Source organism: Corvus moneduloides, chromosome 2 (assembly GCF_009650955.1).
Source record: "Corvus moneduloides isolate bCorMon1 chromosome 2, bCorMon1.pri, whole genome shotgun sequence".
Taxonomy (NCBI): domain Eukaryota; kingdom Metazoa; phylum Chordata; class Aves; order Passeriformes; family Corvidae; genus Corvus; species Corvus moneduloides.
This window is the reverse complement of record NC_045477.1, coordinates 47893075-47906007: the sequence shown is the minus strand read 5'-3', so window position 1 is coordinate 47906007 and position 12933 is coordinate 47893075. Positions and strand designations below refer to the sequence as shown.

General features: G+C 38.3%; 1 protein-coding gene across 4 annotated transcripts in view; it reads right to left on the bottom strand.

Annotated features, from left to right (window-relative positions):
• WASF3 (WASP family member 3) overlaps positions 1-12933 on the bottom strand; it is a 65765-nt gene that overhangs the window by 36883 nt on the left and 15949 nt on the right. For 3 of the 4 annotated variants that reach the window (XM_032099476.1, XM_032099475.1, XM_032099478.1), the window contains exon 2: positions 9610-9700. The gene's annotated coding sequence lies outside the window, so the exon portion shown is untranslated. Of the gene's footprint in view, positions 1-8804; positions 8902-9609; positions 9701-12933 lie in introns of all 4 variants that reach the window. The other variant, XM_032099477.1, reaches the window with a different exon arrangement.

Genomic DNA, 12933 nt, shown 5'->3' with positions numbered 1-12933 from the left:
CTCACCAGAAACAGAATACTAAGAGAAATGAAACTGCAGTAAGAAACATAAATCTAAACATACTTGATATATTTGTTACTGATATGTGAGGCACACCAAGATCGTAAGCAGCTACATCTCCCCAGATACAAAACACTACCTTCTCTCTTGGTGTTTTTGGCTCTTTTGTGACAGATCCTCTCTCTAGCTAGGATCACAAATTCAGATGTCAAGGTTCTGCCCACCATTACCTTCTTAGTAATTCAACATATGATGCTGGCCTCAGATTTTTCTTTTTGCTGCTGTTTTGAGCTTATACTAGCATTCTGGGTAGGGGTTTTGTGGGTTTTTTTAATTGGAGGGGTTTTTTTGGGGGGGGGCGGGGGGGTGTTAAAGCTAAAGTCAGTGTCAGGCAGTACTACAAGTAACATGCTTTGATACAGTAACATTGGCGTACAAAACCTCATTTTCAGCATTGAAGAGATTTCCTCGTTACACATACAGTAACTCCCATTGTGAGACAAATAAGCTACTATAAAACCATAGTGAGTCTCAGACAGAATTCAGCAGTTACTCTTCTGTAAAAATCCCCTTTCAACACTTGAAGGCTGGAAAGAAAGTTGTGTTCCATGAAATCTGGCATTGTATCAACACATCTCCATGGAGCTGGCAGGATAGAAGTGCTCCAGAAACCAGCTTCAAGGAAAAAAAGGCGTTCTTACCACATACAAATAATCGCTAAAAAGAGGCTTAAGCAACTTTTTCTCCTAGCTAAAAATCATTGAATCACAGCTAAGATTACTGGGGATGCAGAGGTTATCAGTGATAACACTAAATGTTTTTAATCTGCTTTATTCCTGTATTTCAAATCAGTGCATTAAAATACCCCTTGTGGAACCTTTTGTCTTTTTTCAAGACATATATGTCTTAGCTTTTTTAAGGGTCTATGAAATTTCAGAACCTAACAATGAGTATTTGAAAGCATCACACTGATTTACACCTATGTCTGTAATTCTCCTCTTTTAGTCAATGTCAAGTGTGGGTGAATGTTAAGTGTGAGCTGGGATGAAAATAGTCTTACATAGTATAATAAAAGCACAAACCATCAAAATACATCAACTCCATAATAAAGAATAGCATGATCCATCAGGTTTTTCACCTGTGAGCCTCTGGGGATATTCAAAGACTTCAGAGACTGCATTAGCAAGTTGTGTGGTACAATAGGAGCATAAGCACCTTCAGAGCAGAATAGCTGCTGGTGATGATCCTGAGTCTATTTGCATACACTTTTTTTGGTAGGGAAACAGGAATATTTGTTCCACATTAGTGCTCTCAGTCTACGGCCTGTTAGATGCTGACACCATAACATCTGCTCCTACAGACAACCTTTTGGTTTTAGACTCGTGAAAGAGTTCATATACTTCACATCTGGGGTATTTGCATCATAAATATAATCCTGGATCCAAACTAAACCTGCAGCATAATACATCCTACAATGTTGTTTCAGCATGCTTTGATTTGCTATATAAAGGCTGAAAAAGAGCAGTTTTATTTTGTTTTAATTTTGTCAGGACAAGACGGCAGAAGAGAGGCAAATACAGGTTAAAAAGAAAAAAAAAATCATCTTAATGCTGAAAATATGTGACAGTATTTTTTAATTATGCTTTCCTCCAATACTTACAGACGAAGGCTCCTTAGAAAAGGAGGGAATAAAAAAAACTATGTACAGGAGTCAGAGCTTCCTTGATCCTCTCACTCCCTATAATGCACTCAGCCACCCAATCCTTGGGGAAGGACCTCATCTTCCTTACTAACTGGCAGTCAAACACACAGCAAAATCCTGGCAATACAGCCAACTAAAACCACTGAAAGAGGAACAGACTGCCTAAACCTAGCAAGGCTGTAACTGCCAAGGAGCATCACAAAGCCTGTTACAGTAAGGTTACCAAACACCTGCATTCCTACAATATCTGTACACCCTGACATTAAATTTACTCTCCAAATGTGAGAAAGGCAAGAAGCAGCACCTCAGTTATACCACTGAGAAGCAAAAAGCCACTTGTGTACTGGTCACCATCATCAAGGCCTGTAGAAGAATCAGAAATTGGACCTAGATCACATCAGTACTTAGCAACAAATGTTTCAACCGCAAAATGAGTTATGTTTCCTTCTCAGAAGCAAAACCCAGTCATTGCCTTAAGATCTGCTCCACTTAAGGTTGTGCTTTTTAAGACAGCTGTAAGCCAACCACTCCTTGTTTTAATTAAATGGATTCTTTCTCCTATTCCTGTTTCAACATTTGTGCTATTATAGCCGCTGCTCCTGGCTGAGCTGCTTCTCATGCTGGAATCAGATTGGAAGTCAGCAAAAATCTAATCCAGGGGAAAGAAGTCAAAGCAGTTTACGGCATTACTACCCCTGTATCTGAGAGCATGGAAGTGATAGTGAGAGCATTCAATCTGCTTCAGGACAAAAGAAAAAATACCCAACAAACAAAGCAATTCAAGCCAAACTCCCATTTCATACCCAGTTACAGTGTTCAGTTGTGTAGGTGAACAGCAAGCTAAGCACAAGTGACTAGGTAACAAGACCTGAAAGACTAGCAACTGCTTCCTGCAAGAAATGGCACCAACATTGTAATATTAAAAGAATTTTAGTCGAGTCATAGAATACGCTGAGTTGGAAGGGACCCATGAGGATAGTCCAGTCCAGCTCCTGACCATACAGGGCAACCCAAAAGTTAATCCGGGTACTTAAGAATGTTGCCCAAATGCTTCTTGAACTCTGACAGGTTTGGGGTCATGACCACTTCCCTGCGGAGCCTGCTCCAGTGCTTGACCACCACTCTCAGTGAACAACTTCTCCCTAACATCCAATCCAAACTTCCCTGATGCAGCTTTACGTCATTCCCTTGTGTCTTGTCACTGGACACCTGGACACAGGCTGGAGCAGCATCTCCCTTTCCACCCGCCTCACATGGAATTTGTAGACAGCAATAAGGTACCCTCTTCCCCAAGCTTACACACAGTGTCTTCAGATGCTCCTCATAAGTCATTCTCTCTAGTCCCAGTCCATCTTATTGGTAGGAACAGAAATCAATGACAATAAAGAGCTCAGCTCAGAGCTCTTGCAATTTTCAGCCACTTTCTGCTGCTATATTTCCCAAAATCACGTAGGCATCCCAGCAAACTCTGAGTAGGTCAACAAAGACTTTACTGAACAGAAGAAAACAGACATCCCATGTGTGCATTACAAATTCTGCTTATCTTTTTAGCCACATAAGTAGTTTATGTCTGTATCCTTTCCATCTCTTTTGAAAACCATGCTTTTAGTGAATGCTAACCTGGTATACATCGATTTCTGTGGTTTGTTTACAAAAAGAAACAAGCAGCATATACTCATAAATATTTAAGACCAAATTTCCTTTCAAAGAATGAAATATTAAATATGTACTTTTTGTAATAAGTATACAGTACTCTGAAACAGGAGCATGGATAGCAGCTCAAGACAAAAATTGGTATCGTATCCTCTTCTCAGGAACAAGAAGTCACTTATCTGATGAAAGGTACCATCACATCTCAAGAAAAGTAGCTACCCTTAGCTCCTGGTAAATTGTGAAGGTCCCTTTTTTCTTTTCCAAGAGACTAAGATAGAATCAAGGATAAACCATTAAAAAAAATTAAGGAACCATTCTCTCTCTGTTTTCGATCTAAAATCCAAATTTAATCCAAATTGATCTTGTAATTCACAGAGAACAGAACATTTCTTTACCTGTTTACCATTAATCACCAGCCATAAAATGTATACAAGTAGATTGCATGTTGAACTGATCACATTCATATTTCCCAACTGCATCTATCAGCATTCAGCCAAACACCTGATGCCACTCAGTTTTATACTGGTGAGAAGATGCCCTGCCCACATTTTAGAGCCACAGTCCAACCTTCTCCTCCTTTATAGCAGCCCTACTGACAGTGCTTTATCTCCTCCTTCACTACCATTGCTTCGTGCATACTCTCCACTCCAGTTGCCAACACAGCAACCAAGACTTGTGTCCTTCACATGCCCTACACCTGCTTTCCTCTACTAACTTGGGCTCTGCTCTCCACACCTCACTTCTGCAATGTCACATCTCACTATTACTTTGGAAGCTGCCAGCTGGTCCAACAAGAGTTGAGGCATTGGTAACTAAGAAGAGAGATATAAACTAATCCTTCTGACTACGCTTTCACCCCTGCAGTTTTGCAATCCAGTGTCTGCCAACAAGCCCTATTTGGTACAAAACATTTCTCTTTTTTTTATTATTAAAACTGTTTACTATTCAGAGACAGATTTTAAAGACTGTTTCTCTCAGAAGAAAGAGTCCTGTAACTAAAAGAATGCTGACAGGCTACACCAGACAGCTATCTGCAAAGACTCAGTGCTCTATTTTTTAAGTATAAGGATCCATTAATGCCTATTTTAAATTGTTTTAATGCATAACTTAGGCTACTTTGTAGCTGCAACCAGATAATTTAAGGGCAGTCTGTTTTATCTTGAAGGCTCTTCTCAGCAGTGCCAAGCAATGGGACAAGAGGCAACGGGCAGAAACCGATGCACAGGAAGTTCCAGCTGAACATGAGGAAGAACTTCTTCACTGTGCAGTGACCACACACTGGAACAGACTGCCCAGAGAGGTTGTGGAGTCTCCCCCACTGGAGACATTCAAGCACTATCTACACACAATCCTGTGCCATGTGCTCCAGGATGGCCCTGCTTGAGCAGGGAGGTTGGACCAGATGCCCCTCTGTGGTCCTTTCCAACCTTATCCATTCTGTGAAATACACACACTGCACATAAAAAATGAGGAAGCTTTAAAAGTTAATGCTTTATTTACAAGCAAAAGTATAAGACCACAATGAGTCTTGATGAAGCAGATTTTAATTTTATTCCTGAATTTAAAAAAGAAAGGGCAGCCATCTAGATCCTGATGATCACTGCAGTCTCTCGTAAACTTAAAAAAAGCAGCTTCAAATCAATTAGGGCACCTATTCCTCAAGAAAGAAAACCCCAGCTGATTATTTCCCCCCCTCCAGTTCCACAAGGGTTAGTACTGAACTTTGCCATGAGTTTGCTTCAAAACATTTTGCATACTGGACCAAAACACTTTCAATATTACCTATCATTAACTTGCTTTGAACAAAAAGACTTCTAGATGTCCATTCTTAACACTGGTAAGTAGATTTTGGACCTAAAACATGTAGAAGTGAAAATGGGGCGGGCGGGGGGGGACCAGAGTTAAATCCTGGAATGGTAATGTTCAGGATGCTTTTGTTTTTCTTTAAAACATACAACAGAAACGAAGAAAGATGCAGAATTCTGAAGTGAACCTAATCTAAGCTTGCCTCCCTCACAGCAGTGCTGCTGCTGTTACACCAGTGATAAAATCTTCTCCTGTGAAATGCAATTATTAGTTTAAAACCCATTGAGCTGATGAGATCCCACAATCCAAGAGGAATAGATCTCTTAACTACAGCTGTGGCCAGCTGGCTGCTAAACAGAAAAGGGACTGCCACTGCCATCTTTGTGATGGGGCTCCAGTGGGCAATACTATGGTTGTTGGCATTCCTCCTGAGGTTGAGAATCACATCAAACCAAGCAAAACCTGTTGTGACTGGAGACCAGGTTTTTTATGGACTGACAGGGTAACTGTAGGCACAAACACATTGACTCCAATTCTCAAAGACTGTAATTTAAAGTTATCTGTGATTAGATGGATCTTCCATACACCCCACCAAATTATGTAACAAACCTATCAATACTTACATTGCTCTTAACTACACTTTAAAATAATCAATGTAATCTACATAGACTACAAGCACATATGGAAAAAAATCAAGCCATTAGAGACTAATCTACACACAGTTCAAAAAGTAATTTAACTACATCAGTTAAATTTAGAAACTGATTTATTTAATCACTGCACAGACAACCAAGATTTAAACCTCATCTTCAAGCAGAGCCCTGTGCACTAGCTGCATAATTCAGAGGGAAGTTATTATGATGCCAATCACAGAAGAGTTCAGAGAAGAGGCCAATGACTGCATTTATTTGCAGAAATGAAAATTTCCCAGTCTCAGACAGTGATAACAAAGAATATATCTATATGTGATGAGCATGCTAAGGCTCTCACAGTGCAGACACCAGTTTTAATACACAAAGAGAAGAAATTTGTTTACATGAAACCCATTTTGCCAGGCTGCAATTGAATTCAACACCATGCAGTCAAGTCCAAAATGTAGATAAGTGCATACTGAAGAGTTTAACCCCAGACAGGCAAGAGTTAAGCCCAAATATTCAGCCTCTCCTGACATCAAAAACAGACAGAAAACAAGAAAAGCTCCTAGAAAATGCATGTACCTCAAGATTGAAATTTGTGATCACTTCTCTATCCTGTTTTAAGTTAGTCTCTCCCAAAACCAGTTCCACCTCATTTTGGCTTTACTGTTTGAAATGCAAGAATTCTGTAATACTTTTGCCTTTCTCATAGGTCTTTTTCCATCCCCAGGAGACCACTGGGAAAACATTTGTCTTACTACTCCCCCCATCCACTGCTATGCAATTAGTGATCTGCAGCTTCTGGCTGGTCAAGTAGTCCAAAAACCTTCCACCATTCTCCAGAGACTATTTCTCTTCTGCCCAACCTACTTTTCATATTCACTCCGCCACATTCTTAGAGTCTTCCTTCCTTCAGGGAACTATTCTTAATGGTTTATTTTAAATCAAAAATTTAAGTTACTAAATAAATCTATAATTTAGCAGCCATGAAGATTAAAGGATACAGGTCACACAACTGAAGAGCCAGATAGCACAGGCAAAAGTCTTAGCATATAGATTTGATTTAACCCTGACTAAAAGTATCCAAGTTGCTTTCCCAGTAAAAGTATTTCCAAAGACTGCAAGAGTATTCACAGCACACAGCAATCACAAACACACTTTTAACACCTTTTTTCAAAATGTGTAACTGAATATGCAATATTTTATCTGAAAAACTAAGTGTAGAGGTGTATTTCTTAGAACTGCTTGTATGTGATGACAAAAGAATTCTTCTGGTAGTCTACTGAACTGACAGCTGGGGCTAATAAGCATCAGAGGCTGTTTTCAAGCCCTGAATTTGGTATTTAATTCCCCACTACATGCTAACTTTCTGTGGAAGACACTTTTGTACTGTAGTGTTGTAGGTTTATAACAGAAGTTCAGGAAAGCTAGTGCATGCTACTCACACAGGATGGTATTCTAAGCAATCAGCAACGTTTACAAACATTTAATGTAGTATTTTTATCAACCTGACAACTTTTGGGGGCATTTATATTAGCAAAACACAGTAGGAAATCCAGAGAAGCAAGACAAGGCACAACTATAATCCAAGTGACAAACTGAGTGACTTAATTTCAAATGCCTCACTACAAATGCAGAACAGGTGAAATAAGCTGTTTAAATTTTTTATTATGACTTTTAAGTGAAATTCTTTGAATAGAAATCTTAAAAGAAAATATATTACATTTCTATAGAAATCAACCATTATTTTAAGTACAAGTTTCTCATTTTATTGATCAGGTAGTTTCCAAATTGTATGTTCAGTTAGAACGTTTGTGATACATGAATGATCAATGTTCAACCAAAAATTAGAACTTGTTTACTAGAATTAGGTTGTTGGGGTTTTCCTTTAATTTAAAGGCTGATTATTTTCAAGTATGTTCAGCACTGTCTTTATACACTCTTCAGTTACATTTAACTCCAGACTAGTTAAACACTAAACACTTTAATTAAACTCTACATGAAAGTTTGGCTTAAACTGCACAAAGAAACAAAATATTTGATAAAACTACACTGAGAACAAACAGCAAATATCTCAAAATAACTTTTAAAGTTTTATGAATAAATATAACCTAGGTAAAATATTCCAAACCCAAGGTTCTTATTCTTAGTTACTAATTACTAATTATTACTATAATTCGTAATAACTAATTCCTATAGCTTCTCACAAATAAAAGCAATGATGATTCCATGCATCATGAAATGCAACTCAAATATAACAGGGCTGTAACATTCACTGCTTCGTTAAATAATAAGCAATATGCTAAACTACTAATCTAGTATTCAATCTTGGATATGCCCATTTGGCTTACCCTTGGGGTTTTTTTGCAGACTACTTACATTCCCTGACACAGTTCCTCCACTTTTGACGTCTAGAGCAAGAGATCTTTTTTCCAAACGATTTCAGTACATAACTATCAGGTTACCTTTCCATTTAATGGGTAATGCAAGAAGGGTAAAGGGGGAAAGAGTGGGTTTTCTTTCACCCTTCTCCTTCAAAGGCTGTTGCCATATCTGTCCCATTCCTCTGTGCTCCATATTTCCTCCTGATTCCTTCACTCCTCAAAATGGTTTTCTATTTGACATTGTGAATGCACACATTTTCCAGAATAATTCTTTTTCCTAACTTAAAGTGCAATCTTTTTCAGAACATGTATGCTGATAAGCATCTTGAGTATCATCAAGTATATACTCAGAACTCAAAATTGAAATAAGCATAAGCAAATTTCAGCTGAGAGGAAAAGTGTGGCAAAGGATCATAGCCAAGGTTATAGACATAGTCAGCTCTAGGACACAGGAGAACAGTACCCTTAACAACAGTCTCCTAAAGCACTGCTGCATACTTTACCGGTTTTCAGAGACCTTGAAGCAAGGCTGGCAGTGATTTCTGCCAAAGGCAGCACTGTGGTGTGCAATACAGGAAGAAAACAGTCTCACCTGCAAGTACCTAATACTACTTTTAACCTCACCCCCTCAGAAGGAAGAACAACAAATCTGCTTTTCAGCTTCTTCCCCTGCTCAAAAGCTTTCTCTTTCCCACTGCAGAAGCCAACAAGCTGCAGCTCCCTGGAAATATACATATACACACACTTATCACTTTTACTTATTGAAACAAAATTGTCTGCACTTTGGCAGTAGACCTTCATTAGCACCCCCCCCCCCAGGTGTGTCCCACCTCTTATGTCACACGGGGAAGTGCTACTCTTCCAGCAACACAACAGACAGTCCTCATCTAAAAGGCCCCTGGTGCTGAGTGTGGCAGCTGAGAGAGACTGGGGGCAGTGGAATATTTCCCCACACAGCTAGTTTAATATCAATAAATATAAATCTTTTATTATCCGTTGCACTTTGAGGCAAACGAACATTCAACCTCAGCAGATTTAGTTTAAATCTCTTAGACAATACATGAACAAAGTACAGATTATACAGGGTAAAAGTAATTAACAGATGCAAATTTATAAATCCAATATCTCATGAACAACCACGAATAAAGTAAACTTATTTTGGTTTTCTACACAATAAGATTAGTATTTAAATGCTACCAGTCTCCTGGGTTAGCAGTGCTTTTGACATTTGTTTCAGGGCCTAATACAGCACACCATAAACCTCCTTCACAAGGCTAACTTATAACCTTCTGGACAAGTTTCCAAAATTCATCACTGGTCTTCAGTTCGAGGGACTTATCACAGTCTTCAAAGCTATTTGTAGTAGATTCACACAAATGCAAAGTAAGTGACAAGGAATGTTCCAGAAGAGCTCTCCTGAACAACTTACCATTTACAAAGGAGTACAGAATATCCGTACTGTTTACACGATTCAGGGGACAGCTGCTATCCAACTTCCCAGCACACTCAGGTGGCTTTTTCTGCAAACAAAGACAAATTTAGCTTAGTCTTTCAGTAACAGAATAATTAACATTATGCATTAAAAATAGGTTTTGGTTCAGTGATCAGCTGGAAAAAAAAACTTAGTAAAATATACATGAGTAGAATGCAGACAGTTGTAATTGTTTTGTGCTAAATATTTCACGTTACAGCTTAATCTTTTTCAAGGTAACAAAATAGCTTATGTTATTTTATAATCAATTTTTAAATAGAAATATCTGCAGAGAAAGTAACATTTACCCACTTTAAAACTGTGAGGATGGAAAAATCATATAATGACCTACTATAAAACACAATAAAACAGCAGGTTTAAGTCCCTCTGAGATTCTTCACAGCAAATTAAATATTACTAAACACAAACCCACAAAAACAGACTCAAAAAAAGCAATGAGAATCTCTTGCAAAAATTAAGTATTGAGATGTTTCCATGAAAATATTACAGTTCCTAGCATCAAGAGAACATTCTGACTTATAGATTAACATTTAGTCATAACCTTAATTTATAAAAATTTAGTGTTTTTGCAGTTAAGATATAAATGTCCTTTCTGCAAGAACTGTATAAAAATGATCTCTAAAATAGATCACTTGCTTATAGGAGGTTAATACTACTACCAGATTTTTAAAGGGTGCTATTATGCATTGTTTTGCCTAAATATTTTAGGCTATTAAAATTTCCAAGAGAAAAAAAACTTCTTGATCTTAAGGACACAATTATAAACCAGGATTTATAAGAAAGACAAAGCATCTAGAAGAGCAAGACACTGTTAAAGTCACCATATGATTTCTCAAAGGCAAAACAGCAGTATCCTGCTTGCTCACTGACACCCCCTGCCTTGCTCACTTTCCTTCATCCTCCCTCAGAATATTAGAACTTTAATGTGCCCAAACCTGGATTCCAGTAAGCACTGGTGCAGTAACTACCTATTCCAAATAAAATATTGCCCTCTAGTTAACTTGCTAGCAAAATCTACCAGTTTGCCAAAGTCTTGGTACTCACTTAAGTGTTTATGCGCTTAGAGAAAAAACTGCTTTGAAGAGACATTACAAAGGCTCACATACATATCACTAATTCATGTTCTCATTTCCAGGACAGGTGTACTACACGGGGGAAGTCCCTTCCAAACACAGCTTCACAATCCCAACTAAATTATGTCAGACAGGATCCTATTAGCTTGAGTTAACATAAGATGGACATGGACCTGCTGAAGAGATTCCAGGAGGGCCCCAATGATTATCAGAGGGGCTAGAGCACCTTGTCCTATGAAAACAGGAGCCTGGAGAAGACTCCAGGGAGACCTTACAGCAACTTCCAGAACCAAGAGGAGACCACCAAGAGAGCTGGAGATGGATTTTTTACAAGGACATGTAATGAAAAGACAAGGGCAACTAGCTTTAAACTGAAAGAGGGTAAGTTTAGGTTATATATTGGAAAGAAATTCTTCACTGTGAGAGTGGTGAGACACTGGAACAGGTTGCCCAGAGAAGTTCTGGAAGTCTTCGAGGCCAGGTTGGATGGGGCTTTGAGCAGCCTGGTCTAGTGGAAGGTGTTCTGCCCATGGCAATGGCATTGGAACTAGATGTTCTTCAAGATTCCTTCCAAGCCAGGCTATTCTGTGATTCTGTCAGTGACTTCAACCAGCAGTGAATTAAGTATGCTTGTGGTTCAGAAAACAGTAAATCTGCTTTAGAGCAAATAGCACTACATTAAAAACACTACAGAAACGACACCATAGAGCACTTGTAGTACAAGGTGACTGGAACTTCATCTAGATCTTAAACTCTCTAGTACTATCAGGGTGGTTGAGAATGTATTGACACATTACATTATCCTCAGCAGCAAAGGCACCTTATGAAGTTCTCAGTTCCCCACATTAGCTACACATTTTTGTCCACACACTTTACCACTTCCATCATTTACATCTACACATCATCTGTAGCATTGCACTACATAAACAGGATCCTTGAATCCATCCTGTGATGAAAGAACTCCTCACTCACATCAATGATATATGACCTATACAGGGATGGAAAGAAAGCTGAGAATTACCACACAGTGAGGACAATTCTCAGCTTTCACAGTGAAATCAAAACAAATCAACTTGACATATATTTCAGTATAAATCAAGATGTGGTCAATGTCAAGCAGTTTTAGATCTCTTTTCTGTAATCAGATTTTTTTTTTTTTTTTAAGTAGAACATTGAAAAAGACCCAGGATAAGCCAGAGAAAAAAGTGCTGGAGACTCTGTGTTCCACATTTAAGATACACAGCTATGATGAAAACATATCACAAGATACAGAAAGGAAAATATATTTTGGCACACCACTAACAGTCCAGCAAAACCTATCTACTGCCACAACTGTGAAAACCGACACATTACCTTTTGAATGGATTCTTTCCTTCTTTCCCATTAAGTCCCCAAGATGGGGGGGGGGAAAAAACCCACAAAAAAAGCCATTATAAAAGGATAAAAGATTCTTACTCATTATCAAGTACATCACCAACTCCTCTGCCAAGTGCCCCATTTGACGCATTCACTGACTAAGTTACAGAAAGTACTAAACAGTTTCAACAGGATAAGAATTTAGACATGCAGAATGTATAACAATGACTTCTGGCAAGAAATTTATATCCAACTGAATCTTGTTTAAAATCAATGTTTTAAAGCTTTCTAAACAGAACTCCTAGAAAAGAGGGTATTGTAGGCAAGCAATTTGAAGAACAAGCTATATGGCACACAGAGGATTACTTCAGAAATCCACATGAAAACAACCATAAAGGATTTAATGCAAGACATAACTTTTACACAGATTGAGGATTAAAAGTATCCAAATGGCAGGTCATCATGAAAATGGTGAAAAAAGGATTTTTTTTTTTAAGTCTGCTTTCTGGGGTGGGGGGAGGGTTTTTAAAACATGCTTTCATATATAGAGATCCAAAACTTACCACTATAGTTTGAATTCAAATAACTGCTTTACCAATGGATACACACAAAAAAGGAAGTGGTTTAAAACCTCAATACTGGTTTGCCTTGTTAAATTCATGCATGTATTCAATCTTAAAAGCATGAAACTCAATCTTGGAAGCTAGTGTAACTCTGCAACACACATTTGGAAAATCCAGACAGATTCTGAAATCTTCAAAGAGTAGAACCACACATCAATTAGTAATTAGGTCCCCCTCGATCTTAAGCAGTTCTACAGCGGGATGGGGGC